The sequence below is a fragment of the Pleurodeles waltl genome, chromosome 10 (genome assembly GCF_031143425.1).
Source record: "Pleurodeles waltl isolate 20211129_DDA chromosome 10, aPleWal1.hap1.20221129, whole genome shotgun sequence".
NCBI classification, from domain to species: Eukaryota; Metazoa; Chordata; class Amphibia; order Caudata; family Salamandridae; genus Pleurodeles; species Pleurodeles waltl.
The window spans coordinates 102,792,521-102,809,778 of NC_090449.1; the positions used below are offsets into that span (position 1 = coordinate 102,792,521).

The following is a 17,258-nucleotide window of genomic DNA, read 5'->3' on the forward strand; positions in this document are numbered from 1 at the left end:
AGTAAAGATAATGCTAAACAACAGGAGCCTGAGGGTACTAAGAAGCGCTGGGAGAAAAAACAACAGACACCTAAGAAAGATGGGGGGCAGTCTCCACAGCCGGAGACCCCGCAGAATAGGTATAATCTCAGGAATAGGGATAATTTGAAAACGCCTGATAGATATCAAAATACTGATACACGCCAATCTCGTTCCTTTCAGGACACCTCGGACAAAAGAAGGGAGAGAGGTGGGCGGTCAGAGCGGAGAACTGAGTACGTGAAACCGAGACAGGAATCACAACGCTCAACGGAGGTTTCTGTTAAACAGGAAGAGAAACCGCTCCAACAAAAGCAACAATTTAAAAAGAAGAAAGTGGCAGCAGTCTCAGTTAGACATGCCGCTCAAGAAGAGAGTTCTCTTGACGAACAAGACATGGGCGTTAGCACTGTTAGACAGCGCGGCAGAGGTCACAATAGTTAGCCGGAGTCTTCTAGAGCATCTGGAGGTGAAAGCAACTGATGACTTCATACAAGTCGAAACGGCAGTTATGCGTGTCTCTGATCCCGATAGAGTATATAAAGTAACTTTGCAATTAGAAGGGGACATTGACCGCATTGTACACTCCATCTTTTGGGACCACGTGGTAAAATCATATGACGTTCTGCTGGCCGAACAAGATTGGCCACCTGACTTTGTTCGCGACTGTCCGGTTGGGGAGGAGGTTATTACACCTTCGTTCTCACCACTTGTTCCGAGAGAACTAGCGGAGTCCTATAGTAAATCATGGACTCTAGCACAGGCCCCCGGCCCTATATAGAAATAACGTGGGGTGGGAGAGACAATCACCTTATCATGTAATTCCAATAAAGGGCAAACCTCAGCCGCAGCCGGAGTATCCTATCAAATTTGAGGCAAGGGCATCGGTTAGGAAAATTCTTACACAATTGGAGTACCAGGGTGTAATTGAACCCTATGTCTCGCCGATGAATAATCCCTTATTTCCAGTTGCTAAACCGGACCATTCATATAGGATAGTGGTGGATTATAGACACTTAAATGGACATACACGCACATATGCAATACAGAATTCACACAGCGCAGCGCTTATGAATAATATTGTGCGTAAGAAATACAAAACAACATTAGATATTTCGAATGGATTCTTCTGCCAAAATATAGCGCCCGAAAGTCGGGACTATACCAGTTTCAGTGCGTTTGGCTCTCAGAAAAAGTTTTGTCGTTTGCCTCAGGGGTATAAGAATAGCCCAGGACTATTTTCGGCTCGTGTAACTGAAATTCTGCACGAGTTGAACCCTGAAGCGTTATCATATGTTGATGACATATATTTGACAGACGATGAGATTCTGCAACATCTAAGGCGTGTAGCATGCATTGTTGTGGGGTTTGCTGAAATTGGCTATAAGTTTAATTTGAAGAAATCGAAGATTGCCTTCCTCAGCGTCATTTTCCTGGGATATGAGTTGTCGAATGAGGGCAAGAGCTTAGCGCCACATTTTTTGGAGAAATGTGCTTAATTGCAGCCTCCTAATACGGTTCGGAAGCTCCAATCATTGTTGGGGTTTCTGAATTTTGGCAGAACTTACATTCCTGATTATGCTACACGTATAAAACCCTTATACGAGTTGATTCGCCCAAATTTTTCGAGTAGATTTTGGACGATTGAGCATACACATATTCTTCGAGATCTACAAACTGATCTCTTAGCAGTTAAACATTTACACACTAGGGACAATAAAACGCATCTGGTCATCAGGGTAATACCTCGTGCCGTTGGGTTTACATATGTCACCTTTAATGAGGGTGAGACAGTCCCGATAGCATACAAGTCCCACTTGTATTCTGCTGCAGAACAACGATTTGCACAAACTGAGAAGATACTCACTGCTGTACAGATGGCTGTGATTAAAGAAAGACCTCTGGCCCAGGGCCAACGCATCATTGTCGTTTCCCCGATTCCGGCCTTAGAGGCTGTTACTAACGCGAGTGTTCCTAATTCAAAAGTTTTACACCCGCGATGGATACAATGGGTTACGTCTTTGACAGCCACTGATGTAGATTACATCTTTGACCCTAAACTGCAGACTCAAGAATTTCTTCAATATGAAATGGAGTACCCAGTTCCCGCTGGCACCTTGCCTATTGATCAATATCAGGTGGTCATGTACACCGATGGCTCTGCGCAACCAGCGGTTGGGACTAAACAACAGTATTCTGATGCATGTGCGGTGGTGAGCGGCACTATGGAGGGGGAAGTGTTCTGCCCCCGACATACTTATACGCAGACCTTGGGAGATTGTACAGCACAGTTGGCTGAGCTCAAAGCTCTATTGTTAGCCTTGGAACAAGCGGATCCGGCGATACTAACCTTGCTTGTCTGTGACTCCTACTACTGTGTTCAGTCTTTCAATGAATATTTACACTACTGGAGGTTGAATGGGTTCAGAGATTCTAAAGGCAACACCATTAAACACAAATTGCTGTGGGGGAAGGTTGCGAATCTGAAAGAAACGCTTCCTAAAGTCCATGTTGTACATACACTTGGACACCAGCGCGTTGGAATACATGTTGCTGGAAATACTTTGGCTGATGAAGCCGCGAAATTGGCAGTGGTGGTTGCCACTGTGGCCGCAGTGACTCGTTCGAGTTCCAAACCAGACACAGAGATTTCGGCTGCCATAAAAGCTACGGCTGATGGCACGCCATTTCCTAAAGGTTTCCCTTCTAAATATAGTTACTGCATGGGTGGTATGCTAAACGCTGTAGTTAAAAACCCAGGCGTTGGTGTACGTGAAGTGCCCAATAAAGTTGAGAGACCTCGATTAATATCTGCAGCACATGAGGGGGCGGCATCTGCACTTGCTGGTGTGGCTGCCACGATTTCGCTCTTACAGGCTCGTTACTGGTGGCCTGGTCTCTATAAAGAGACGAAGCAGTATGTCCTTTGTTGTGACGTCTGTCAACAAATTAAAGTTTAAACGGCTAGACGCCCGCAGCAGACGCCCCTTCTGATTTTGAATAAACCTTTACAGTGTGTGTACTTGGATCATTGCAGTCCCCTGACGCCTGATAGTGCATACAAATATATATTGGTTGCTGTAGATTCGTGCTCCAGATATGTGTGGGTCTGGCCACAGCGCTCGGCTGACGCTCGGACTGTTATTAAAGATTTGCGCATCTTTGTCGATACATTTGCAGTTGTGGCTTTTCATTCGGACCAGGGCCCTGCTTTTGCCTCTAAGGCATTCAGGGACACCATGGCTTTGTTGGGGGTCCAACTGCAGTTCTCGTCTCCATTTCATCCAGAGTGAAATTTTGTTGTGGAGCGTTTAAATCGTGATTTAAAGCAATCCTTAACGGCCAGAGTTATAGGTACGGGTCGTAGTTGGCTAGCCCACCTGTATGGAGTACAGAGAGCACTTAATAACTTGCCTAGAAGGTCCCTGGGGGGTCGTACTTCATATGAGTGCCTGTTTGGAACACGAATGTATGTTCCTGATCTAGATGGTCCTGGTGTGGAGACGGCAGATTCGCCCTTTGACATAAATTATCGTGTCACTGTTTTGCAGGATTTACAACAATTCCGTGAAGATAACTCTTCTGCGAGTGCTGCCTCCACAGGAATAATTAAGGATGAGCCAGTAACGCCTACTGGTTGGATACCCAGGATTGGGGATCTTGTGCGTGAAAAGGTCGCAGTTAAGAAAGAATTTGGTCCTTCTTATCGAGCACCAGTCCCTGTATTAGGGGTTAGCGGCACGAGAACTGTAATTTTACCGACGTTGCACGGGGCCAAAGGAAATCGCTTTGTTTCCATTGATAATGTCAAGTTACAACATCTGGCCGATTCTGCACAGCAGACCAAGAGGGACACCCAGTAGTTCCGGAATCCCTCTCACTACTGGGGAAGAAGTCACGCTGCAGGTGATTTGCACTGATGCTGTTTCCTCTCCGAGCTTGGGGAGGGTGGAAGCTGATCTTGCGATTGTTCCACAGACGACGATTAATTTGGAATCTTTTGATCAAGTTGCTGTACGTTTTATTGATATATCTGAACATGTGGTTTATAGCGTGCCAAGGCGAGAGCCATCGTCTGCTTCTTTGTTCACGGTTGCACCTTTTGCACGAACTGCCTCTGGCTGCTTCAACGACACAGATGAAACCGTGTCTGACTCCACGTCCTCTCTATATTCAGCCCGCGGGCCACGTAAGCTGCTGTGTTGGTTTAAACATACATATTTTGTTTTTTCTTGGAACTATTTGTGGCTTTTTATGACTGTAATGACTATTTTCTTGTGGTTGGGATTTGTGGTTACCTTTTTTTTGGTAATACATGGTCATTTTCTTCCTGAACGATCTGACATTGAGCACGTGGAGACGGTGTTGAGACCACATTTTTCATCTCATATGGTTCGAAGAGACTTGTCCTATGTGAACATTTCTGCAATACCGATTCCAGATGGGATTGTGTGGGATAAAGTGATGTTTGATATATATGGTCCCACTGAATTGATTCAAATACCGTATGTTCTCAAGTTGTCAATGAATGATATCTTTATACCAGGCATTGTTTCTGATGATTGGGATGTGAAGACAGTAGATTCTATGCTGACAGAATTACAATATTATACTGTCTATGACGATGAAGATGCTTACCTATTTAGAGATAATCATGGTGACATGTTTTGCTACAATTATTATGGACACCACTTTATTCATAAAGCGAGTAGCCCTAAATCGATATTTGAATATGTGCAATGGGAACATTGCCCGACTCCTCCACAGGGGAGTTCTAAAACGTATTATGATAAATTTGCATATTTTTCTGGGCATAATCAACAGAATGCTAAGTCTTACTATTTTAAAGTTACTCCATATACTAATAAGCAAATGTTATTGACTGATACTAAATTACTGTATTCAAATTTGTTTGTATCTAAACTTTCGGTTTAGGGGTATGAATATTGGTCCAAGACTGTTGACTTGAAAAGTGTCTGAGGAACGAAAAATTGGCAAGTGCGAGGCAGAGACACTTTATTTAGGGCATGTATTATTCCTGTCCAAATGATTTTCCTCAATGACACTGTGCAACAGACTAGTTGTTTGGGCTTAGCAACGATTGGAAATTTGAATTTGCCTGGTATTCCTGTCCCTTCCAAATTGAACAATTGGCAGCGATATGTTAATGCCACGTTTAGTGAGCTTACACACTGGGTCCAGAATGGTACGCTTAACACTTCATTGATACATCCGGGCGGGTGGTTATTATGGCCCATAGACACTAATGGGTGTCATCAGCGTTTTGTGACCTCTTCAGGGGGGGTTCAGGACTAGTAGGGCAGACCCTCACTACATATCACCAGAACATGCTGATATCATATCTACATACAGCGTGGGGAAGCTTTGTCAGCAATGGTTGAAATCATCCACGCTGGATGCAGTTAAGTCACATCTCACGTTGCTTTCTAATGATACTGACTTACAAGATTTTTTGTCAGGACCACGAATGCCGCGGAAGAAGCGTTTTCTATATGAAGTATATAATGAGATTTGGAAACTTTCACAACAAGAGGCAGCGGCCCGGTTGAGACAAATTGATCAGGAAAATTTGATACAGGCTTTGTCTGTTGTGGATTGACAACATCGTTTCCTCTGCTATAGACATTATTAAATCGGATATGTCTTCTTTATATCATGGGCAGAGTCAGACGCGGTCCATCATGCAGCTGAGTTGGACTCTACAGACCTTGAAGGCAGGTCGCGTTCCATGGCAGCACATTCGTGCCAGGGAGATTTTTATTTCCTTTAATTTGACTCGTCAACAACAGCTGATGGCTAAAAAGGAAGCGACATATGTTATGTTAAATATTGAAAAATTAGAGAAACTGCCTTTTATGGTTGCTGAGATTCCGTCAGCTGAGTGATAATTCATGGGTTTATTAATCTGCCTAGCTCCACTCTGCAATTTACTTCTTGTTTAAAGCACATTCCAGTGGGTAGATATGAACGGTTGGGAGACAGTTACATACACGAGGTATGGGAGCTTCCCTTTCGATACAGATGTATTAATGGTTTGAGGGAGGTTTTTCTTAGCGGTAGTGAATGCGAAACTTCTGTCAGCCATTCCATGGTTTGTAAACAGCTGTCCTTGCACGGGGCATGTTATGCCTCGATTGCTAACTTAGCTTGTTATCTGAAGGGAGTTCCAGTCCCAGTAATTAAAAACACTTTCCAGGTGCTTTCAAACGGCAGTTACGTCCTTCTTAACAATGAACCCTGTTGTGGCATGCGTGCTGGAATAGTTTACGTAGTCGTTGTCACCAAGGCCGTTACGTGCTGCGGGAATGTGTTGTTTCCCCCCGCTCAAATTAGGGAGGTAGCAGACATCTGGCCTCATATTGCTACTTCCAAGGTAAATTTCGACAAGTTGAGTCGACTAAAAGCTCTATTGTTTCAAAAGCATGTGGCCCTTACATCTGCTAGCGAGACCTACGCACTTCAGGTGGCAAGGTCATCGGCGGAAATACAGTCCCTTTTAAATACTAACTTTCCGAGTCACTTTGGTGAACTTGTGGGACGTATATTTAATGTGTCCAGCACTGCTGGAATTGCACATTTTTTCAAAGCCGTTGGTGTTGGTTTTGCTCACACCTTCTCTTCCATATTCGGTTTAATACCTTCGGCTATTCACTCTATTTTCGGAAGCATTTTTGGGGGTTTCCCGATTACTTTGGCTTTATTGGCTGGGGTTTTGCTGTTGCTGCTGTGGCTGTCCCGCCGCAACGAGATCCTATATTGGCGCTCCCGTCAGCGCAGCTGTGTCGTGAACGCATGATGCAGCATTTTGGAGCGACACTCCTGGGACAATTGGAGTGTAACTGGTCTCTGACATTCCGGCCGGTTTTGGATTGTGTGCAACCAGTGTTTCGGTGCCTCTGGTGCTCGTTTGAACATGCACTGGCTCTTTGTCTCTCACTGCAGCGCCCCCCAGTGGTCGATGCTGATCTGTTGATGTTCCCGATTAGGCCTCATTCCCAGGCTTGTGCACTGCGGTTGCGTTTGCTTCGTGAGGCAGTTTATGAGATTCCCTTCCTGCAGGAAGATGGTATTGTCTCATTCATAGGCCCTGCACGGGGTGCCGCCCTGAATGATTTTGGGGCTTTGGAACACACCTGCTCCATGGTACTTTTTGGCGTGGATCTTCTGATATTGACATATATCGAAGTGGAGGAACTCCTGCTTTCTGTTGCTTCTGTCTGACAATTGGATTTTTTTTTTAAAATAGAAGAAAAATTTACATTATATTGAATTTGGCTTTATCGTCACATGCTTCCCAAATTTATGACTTTGTTGTCCACTGACTTTGTCGAAATGTATATTTTATGTCTTGTTTATATCTGGGGCATACTTTTATATTATTAGAACCACTTGCTACCGACAAGGGGAGGGTGTAGTGTGGTCAGTTTTACGTATCCTTTGCGCATTAGCTTCAGGCTTTAGGCCTTTGTGCATTTTGCCCTGGATGTATTTTATTCCTTTGCTCGCAGCTTAGAGCCTCTGTGCACTTTGCTCTAAATGCTTTTATTCGGCTTCGTACTGTTATTTTTCAAATAGCCAGTTCTACGGTCTTGTTTTATATTTCATATCACACTGTTTAGCCTACTTCAGCACTGAAGTTCTCCATAACACATTCCTGTTCACTCTGTGCTTCAGTCAAGGATACAGTCTGGTACATTGCAGATAGACGTGGTAGGAGTTTAGTCTTTGGCATTCCTGCGTAGGGACATTTTGTGATCACAGTGACATATTAGTTATAAAAACACTTCCTTGTCCCAATACACGCAAGAGGGAGATTCCGACCAGGGAACCACAACTAGACGCTGACTGCCTCGTAGCAGATGCTGAACCAGATCACAGGCCTTTGCTCAGGTATGAGGGCTGATGTCTCCCCAGGGATTCAGAAAGGCAAGTTAGAAGCTTAACATGCTGTGCTCGAAATAGAACTAGCTAAGGGAGAGTAGAAATTGTTAAACACCATGATAGCGTTGTTCTTATGTTTCACTCTCCTCGTGACTATTTCAATCCTACTGTGTTGTATGGTTCTTGTTATTGCGGCTCACGCCTTAATTTCTAAAATGCAGTCGTTTTATTAAAACATTATATAAAACTTACACTGCCTTTGTCATTTGTATATGAGATCATACTGTAAATGAGAGAGTTGGTTTGGATCTGAGTGACCACGACTTCCCTGAGAAGTTCCAAAGATGTCATGCGCTCGGCTGCCTAATCATCTCTGCCCTTTTGGAGAAATGAGGCACTGCTAGTTAGCCGGAGCAAAACCGGATTTAGGGTGACAGAGGTCCTTCCAAGTGGGTCCGACTCAGTCCCCCACACCGTGAACAATCCTGCTGCCTAGAAATCCAGTAGTCTCATTTAGGATAATGAGAGTCCACACGACAGCAATAGTGGTGGCCATCTACTGCTAGCAGCAGGGCTGGGGTTGACTTTCAAGGATGGCTGGCCCTTTGAAGCTCGCTGGCAGGGTTGTGCAAATTCCTGGTGGAGAAGGTGTAACACCTCTGCCCAGGAAGGGCTTTGATTTCTAAACCCAGAGAGCAAAGGCTCTCACTTCAGGGTTCCAGAATCTTGTCTGGCAGTGGCAGGCTGGTAGTGACTGGCCAGAAACCATGCCAGGGTTAGTTAGCCCTGCAGGGGTCACCTCTGGGGTGGCCCCTGGTTACAATTTGCAATAGATCTAATAGTGGTACCAGTTTGGATTTATTGTTCTGAGTTGTTTGATACCAAACAACCCAGGATTCAGAGTGGCCATCATGTAGCTGTGAAACTCGTACTGACCAGTATCTAGCACATGCATTTTAAAAGACTGCTCTGTTCACTTACTATGTCCCAGGTTTGGCAAGGACACTGTAGGGGAATAGTGCTCATGCATCTACGCCCACACATGCAGTATAGCGCACCCTGCCTAGGGCTGGAAGGCCTTCCAGAGGGGTGGCTTACCTATATTGCATGCAGTGTGTAGTGGACAGGTCACACAGGCTGTGTGCCATGTTGAGTTTGTATTTTAGGATTGCACCAGGACACTCAGCCTGCAATGGCAGTGCTGGGTTCACTTGGATGCATGGTCCATGAAGGTGGCACAATCTGTGATGTTGCCCTCAGTGGCCTGCCCTTAGTACCACATGCCCTGGGGACCTAAGTACCATTTACTAGGGGCTTATAGCGGTAGCTAAAGGTGTTGCCAATTGTGCCAATGCATCACAACAGATTTAGGAAAGAGATCTGGTCCATGGAACCTGGTTAGCAAGGGCCCTGGGCACTAAGAACTTTGAAACCACATCAAATACCAGGCAAAAAGTGGGGGGCTAACCAGGTCAATAGAGGCACTTTCTCACAAGCATGTTCTTTTTTTCTGCCCTGCCTATATTAAACCAAGGAGAGCCTGGCTGATACCTATTTGTATTAGGCTTGGAGTATACCAATACAAAGGTGGCCTATTGAATCCTTAAGACAAATTGCAGCACCTCAATCATATTAGGGCTAGGTAGCTTCCTCCAAGCAGGTCGGCAAATTAGGAAATTTGTGGGCCTATCCTTATAGTTCATTACATTAACTACTGGGTCACCAACGGGAGGGAGCTGATTGATGCACAATTTACAGCACATGCTTCACTCCATTTCTTAAACCTATTGTAGTAACAATTAGCTTAGAATAGAAGGGCTGAAGTAAAATATATGTACTAGTTCTAAAACCTTTCACATGTAGCACTCCGAGCCTGAAGTATAGTTGAACAACCGTCTTTGAAGTAAATGTGTGCCTACGGCTGGACACTCATGGAAAAGTTATTTTATATTTTTTTTCATAGCCAGCATGTGGCAGCAGCCTGTATTCATTTAGGATAATTCTCACATTGATAGGAGCACAATACGGACCCTGTATTGAGGTCTTTGTCCTCCTCTACATTAATTTGAGAATTCCACATGGACCAATTACCACCTATCATGATCCTTTGAGCCTAGGCCCATATCAGCCAATTGCACTTGCACTTTAAATAAAAATCCCTTTATGCTTTGTGTGTATCGTATCGTATCTTTATTTTAAGTTAAGCGTTTTACTGTCAATTGGACTCATGCTAATAATTATTTATATGCAAGCGACCCATTATCGTGTAATAGCAGCGGTGGCTCGTCCGCTACTGCGGAGGAGCGTTCCCCCCCTCACCTGCCAGCGGCAACAGTTGAAAATGGAAAAATAAAACCGATAATAAACATTATTTATTATCATTTTTATCTTTCAAGGGGTGGGGGCATGGAGATGACAAGCACGGAGTGTGCACTCCCATCAGTGTGCATGTGTATTTGACTGGCCGTCTCTGGATGGCCAAACACACATGCGCACTGAGCTCTCTCCAACCCAGCACTGCGTTGATGGGTTGAAGACAGCAGGCCCAGGCTCCCAGTCTGCCTGGTAGCGCCAATCCAGGGCGCTCAGGCCAATCCTAACGCTGTTGTCATGCTGCCAGCAGTATGAGAGTAGCGTTAGGATTGGCCGCTGGGCAGGCTGGGAGCCTGTGTCTGCAGTGAGCGAAGACAGAGGAGCGCCACAGCACGGCGAGTCAGGTACGATTTTATATTTTTTTTATATTTGTAATGTTGTTTGTTTTGTGCCCACCGCACGGCCGCTTTACTCCGACAGGAGCTGCTGCTGTGTGATATGGATCTGAACTTAAGTTAACCTGTAGCCCTAGGTCATGTACTTCCACGCGAATGGTTATCAACTGTTTTTTATTGCCTTATTTACTGTACTTTTCTTGTACTTTTATGGTCTTTGGTCCAAAATAAGGTTTGAATGAATTTCTACTTTATTTTCCGACTTTGCATGTGCGTTGCACTGTACAGCACACATACAACGTTGGAAAAGTTTTAAAGTCAGTCTAAGCATAATATTTTGTACTGAAAGGGTATCCTTCTAGTACGAGCCTGTGCTAGACGCATGCAGACACCCTTGCACGACGGTGCACCGGTGTGTGCGTGGCGCATGGCTGCCTGGTTGTGCGCCGGTGCTAGAGGGGAGAAGAGGGCCATATATCTCTAAATATGGCGTTGCCCTGCTCTCTCCTCACTCAACGCAGAACGGCATTTACGGCTGCTGCTCTGCGTTGTGTGAGAATTTAGTAAATCTGGGCCTTACCTTGTAAATCAAGCGCTTACTTTTGTGTCCAAATTTTGTTTTGAAAACTTAGAAAACGAGAACCAATTCTAACTATGTACAACAATTATTGGAAACCTAATGACAACCGTCTCTAGAGAGCACAACATTAATTTGAACCATATGTGAAAAATATTGCATCCCCTCATATTGAGAGGCTGAAGAGAGCTCGGTTACTTTTTTATCGGAACGCGGCCTGTTTCACTCTGTTTTTTGCGGGGTTTATAGAAAAATGGAACGCCCCAAGCAACTTCTTAAATCATTTCTTTTCCTTTAAATGCTAGCGCTGAAGACCTTTCAGTTTCATCAACGCCGGGGTTTTCGGTGAGCACAATACTTTCTTTTTGCTATAAACGTCTCCTCACTTCATTGGGTGTCTGCTACGCAAAGTCACATGGTGTACCCATATGCTTCCTAAAAATGTAGCTCATTTCTGCCTCAAACCAACTTCCTGTTCTGATGTGTGTTATTTTTAGTGCCTCGCTGTGCATTCTTCTAGTCAGGATCTGCTAAGTTCGGGCGAAGAGTGAAACCGATTTTCAAGAAGCATAAGGCTATGAACTACGAGAATCAATGATTCAGCTTTTCGTCCCACGATCTGAAGAAACAACATATTTTGAAAGGTACGTCCTTCACAACTGCTTTATTCACCTCTATAAAACGTCATTTTGGTGGTAATTCAAATATATTAGAAGACAAGAGGTTTGTTCTGAGGCATTTTTCTAAATGCTTAATTTTTGCAAACGATTGCTGCCAATGTTAAGTTTAAGTCATAATTGCTTTGACACATAACGGGCTTGACTTTAATATTGAAACAACAGGTGCAGTGCAGGCGTTCGCCAGCAGAGGGAGACATGGAAAGGCTCCAATGTTTCATAGCGGGGAGAAATACTCAGCCTGTAAATTCCATTTTTAAAATGAACTACGACACTTTGACGTCTTGCCTAACCTGAACATTTACTATTTTACACACCCAAGGAACATGGTCGAGCAATGCTTTTTTGTTTACGCTTGAATCTTTCACTTCTTCTCCAAAGATGTGGAGCTGTGGCACAACGCCTTTAGTTTTTTGGGCGGGGAACCAGGTTCTAGTCCCGGCATCGTTTTAACATCTTGTGATTCAGGGCAAAACATTTAGGTCCTTATTTATCAAGGCTTTGCGCCGCCCTTGCCCCACACAAGTGGGCCCAGGGGCGACGCAAAACCTAAGTAAGATTTATCAAGCCACACAAGGCCACCATGCATGGCCCTGCATGGCTTGTAATGCGAGGCAGCTCAAAATATCTGCTTGCATTACTCTGTGGCAAGGAGGCGTTGCATAGGTGGACTATGGGTGTTCCCACGCTTCCACCCATGGATTTTGGTGCATTCCCAGGGTTACCATTGGTGATAGACCTGGGAATGTGTCAAAATGATCCCCAGGTGAGGCGTAACGAGCAAAAATATCTTTATTTCTCCCCGTTTTTTCCTCTGTGTGCTGCTTTCTGCTGCGTGCATAGAAGGAGGAAAATACCTCCCAGGATTGTTTTTGTGCAGGAACGTGTCCCTTCCTGGGCAAAAACAATCCTGCCTACAACGCAGGCCCGTTTGCACCATGACCCAAGGGTGCCTGTTTTGGCCCTAGGCTGCAGAAAGTGCACCAGCGATAGGAAAGGACAAGAATGTGCATATAATGTTAAATACCGCGCATTTCTGCCCTTTCACGTAGTGCATCAAGGTGGCTTGCTCCGTTGCGCTGGCAGAAAGATTGATAAATATGCCCCTAAATTTCCCCCTTCCTGAAAAAGAAAATATAAATCTTAGTTTCTGTAATCTAATCTGGTGCTCACGTAAAACGTCCCGAATTCTTTGGGCCAAGTTTAAGCTATATAAAAAGACGTAAAAAGGAAAAAAAGGAATTGTCTTCCAAAATGTGCGTCATTCGAAGGAATGATAAACATTCAGGCAGGAGAGGCCCCCAAGCGACCAGTATGCGACTGCTGTGCTAGGAGACTGAAATTCTTTTCTACTTACTAAATGAGTGCTTTTCCCAAAATGGTATACCCTGCTAAAGTGCTCTTTGTTTTGTTCCTGGGAAAACTAGACACTTGTCTTTTGTTTCGCCGACTATCATTGATAATGTATTTATCCTAATTTCTGCAACCATTTACAAATTGTAGAAAAATGTGGTTTGGGGCCATGCAGTGAGCACACAAACACTGTAGTGTAGGTTTTGAATAGCACCTCAGAGCCTTGAAGAGTCCAAACCTCAGGTTTGGGTGCAAGATATTTTAAAATAAACTCTGTTGCCAATTAAGTGTGCCAGAACAGATTTAATGTCACATTGATCATGTTTGCCCCATTGTTTAGGGGCAGACATTAAACAATATATAAAAATAAATGTATCAGTTGACTGTCAGATTCCACCCATTCACCCCAACATTTACGGGATACCATACTTTATTTTTTCCATTTCTAGCTCTGGATATGAGTAAGAGGCTGCATTTGTGGTCCTTGCTTGGTAGGGTTTTGCCTTAATTGTTACATGTGACTGAAGGTGGAGAGCCAGAGGGATCCTCTGGTCAAATCGCATTGGATAGGTACTACGCATGTGCATGGAGTGAAGGAAAGACTACTCAGAGGTAGAAATGTGTTTAGCATATGCTTACCATCTCTAGGTGAGTAGAGCAGCCTATCTGGGAAGACTTTGGAGTCATGAGTGAGGCGTTGACTGGTGCTCCAAACATGTTGCCGCTGGATTATCGCTGGTATAAAGCATAGTCTACCATAGATTAAGTATTACAGCCTTTGAGAAGTTTGAGCTTGTTGGTCTGTCTGAGTTCTAGGTGCCATTGATGTGTTGGGAAAGACAGAGAGAGCGGAGAGTATTCCCTCCTCCAAGAGTATGTGAGTCTTTTGTTGGGAACAGCCAAGTCTCTACTAGCTTCTTGAATTCTAGTTCTTCATGAATAATCCTAGCCTGTGCCAACTATCTGTGCCACAGGAAGTGTTAAACCATGTTTGCTTGAAGGGCAGGACGGTAAAGAGGTCGGCCAACTTTGAACACAGGGACCGCTTTTTAGTCGAATGAATGAGGGCTCCTTTGGAACTTTTGGCAGCCTTCAACATTGCCAATCAACACAACACTTTAGTTGGCTAATACCCTGTACGAATGGACACATCACGTCACATTTTCAATGTAATTATACACACATTTTCCACACTTAAATTTCATATGATTTTAGTATCTTGACTGTGCAAATTGACTCCCATTCAGTTCAGTCTCAAAAAATATTTCCAATGCTCATAACTTTACAATATATGTATTCAACAATAAAATCCTCTTTACTTTTGGTTGGTGATCCCAGTATTCAGTCACTCTAGCTAGCACATAGAGTAAGTATTTAATGAAAAGATGTCAAGTTGCTGATACTCATCATGGTAAAAAAGTGACACCCCTGCTCCTTTTAAATAATCCAGAGACCAGGACTAGCGCACAGAAGTGGGATTGGAATTGTTTGGATAACAGTGAACATGCAAAGCTGCATTGCACTTCTTTTCTGTACCTGGGAGCTTCGTGGTGTGAAAGGGCTGCACTTTCCTTTCATGTGCAAGGCTGAACCTGACGAAGAGTGCTGTGCCAAAAAAAAACATTCTTACTCAAGAGAGGAGCTGTCGGACGAGCTCCTTTAGAAAAGAATAACCATGTGACAAGATAACCAAGCACAAGGGGAAACACATTATTGGAGTGCAACATTTTCTACAATTGGTTAACTAGCTCAACGTACACTTCATATAAGAACAAAAAGGTTTTCAGTGAACAGAGACATCCCTCCATGCATCAACTGTTCATAGAAGTTCTTATAAGCAGCGTTGTATCTTTGGTGAGCAATATTTGTTGGTTCCCATATGTACCCTGAATATCAAAACCAGAATATCGAGGTAGAATCAAAACTATCAAAAGTTGAAGGTATATAGATTTACATTTCCTAAGTCCATATCTATGTACCCTGAAAAGATAGATAGATAGATAGATAGACAGATAGATAGATAAATAGATAGATAGATTAAAACAATATTTTTTCAGGCTTAGAGTGCCACATAAATTAATCAAAAAAGACAGCAGGGAACTCATTCAGATAGTTCTCAAGTATAGGTGGAGAACAGCTCATATAGAACAACCGAAACACCAGCAATACTCTGACTCTACTGACCTCAAATGTCTGTTTTTCTAGCAAAGTTTTTAAGCATCGGATTAGCACAGTGCCATCCATGCCCAACTAGAAAGCGAAAAAAGCCATTTGCCATTTTTACAGCAAAGTCTTTAAGCATAGAACTAGCAAGTGTGAGCCACGCTGAGATGTAAAATGACAAAAGCCTTTTACCACTCCAGACCCAGTATTACAGCTTTGGATTGGTAAAATACCATCCACGCCAACCTCGAATGCACAAAAGCAATCCCATTTGTGTACTTAAACCAGTTTATCATAAGTCATTGTACTTTCACCTGACCTGAACAGATTTATTTCATCCCAGGGCATATGAGGAAATTATGTCCACATGAGACCTTCAGAAATATACTTAACATTTCACATCCTAGTAAATATGTACAACACATGCTAACATCCATTAAAACCTAGAGACCATTTGGCATGGAGTGGTCTATGGAAGTGTGCTGCTTACGTACCAAAGACCATCAAGTAACAGGTTAATATGATTGTTTAGGAAAGTGCCTCCACAGTGCACCCAAAGTGCTTCCACTTAGGGGTTTACTCTAGGAATCCGTGTAAACATTGCTTAGTTTTATGCACAACTTTTTACACTTTAACCCGTAGATGGGCTTACCGTTTGGGGTTGCTTAACAAAATGAACACCAATAGTGCACTTCTAAAGGCATCAGGAGACACCAGAAAATAAATATCAAAAAATGTATTTGTACAGTTGAACCTTTTGGTTAAGTACAGATTTCAAACAAACACCTCTGAACCCTTCAAGTTTTCATCACAGTTGTGTCTGGATTTGGTTTAAGAAAGCCTGCGTCTTACAGAGTATGGATTACCACACAGTAGCTACTATTTGAGCAGAATCTCAATGGTACAATCACCTTTTTAGTGTACTTAGCCTTCCAAGTTATCGACCCTCATATTCAACAAAGTAAATGGCCCTATGGGGGTAAAAAGAGACATACCCTAACATACCTATGGGACAATTTATCTGTAACAGGAGCAGAATCAGGGTCTGTCTTATCTGTGAAATCTGAACTGAGTGAACCCCATTTTTGATGATGGCACCCACATCAGTGCAGGAAATCTGTGAGGCCATAGTGATTTTTGGCCCAACATTACCTGCGGAGATATAGGTCCTCTACCCTCTGAGATCAAACACCTTCCCCACTGTTTCTTCAGTTCTCATACCACCTAGTTAGGGTAATTCACCAGTAATCCTATTATTATAGGGCTTGCCTTTCAACCCAGGACTTACTCCACTGACAGGTCAGATGTGTCTCCAATGGCACAGGCCACATATCTAGTAGAATTGGACCCTTCTGATGCAAAGTATAAGAACGGTGACAACTTATTGCAACTCTCCTGGGATCTTCATTGTAGAAAAGTGTCATCAGTACACCGAAGGGGCACTCCTGAGCGCCCTGTATCTTCCTATTCCTATCTTCTACTAAAAGCACTGAACCCAATTCAAAGGTAAGTGCCAAAGAGGCATATAGTGAAAGTTGTGCATTTCCATGTTACCAACCAAAGTAGGGAAGGGAGACGAATTTAGGGAGGAAGCCTCATCTTCCCAGATAATGCCCTAATAACCAGAAGGGAGCCTTCCATTAGAGAATCAAGTGAACCCTATTTCCTACCAAGAACTGAAAAATGTCCTTAGTTAAAAAAGTTCTCTTACTCATTAAAGTGTGTGGTATGCTTCGTCACTGAGTCCTCGCCCACACATCTACCGTTACAGGGTGGGCTCAAACCCACCCTTGGAGGGAGTACTTTGGTGTTGATTTTAAGGATGCCGAAGGGATCAGGAAGGGAATTACGGGAATTAAA

The 17,258-nt window shown here is 43.6% G+C and overlaps 1 protein-coding gene across 2 annotated transcripts in view; it reads left to right on the forward strand.

Moving 5' to 3' along the window:
* The first annotated feature begins 11,399 nt into the window (after positions 1-11,399).
* LOC138261164 (uncharacterized) overlaps positions 11,400-17,258 on the forward strand; it is a 102,354-nt gene continuing 96,495 nt past the window's right edge. The window contains exons 1-2 of one of the 2 annotated variants that reach the window (XM_069209873.1): positions 11,400-11,550; positions 11,703-11,849. The gene's annotated coding sequence lies outside the window, so the exon portion shown is untranslated. Of the gene's footprint in view, positions 11,551-11,610; positions 11,850-17,258 lie in introns of those variants that run through there. The other variant, XM_069209872.1, reaches the window with a different exon arrangement.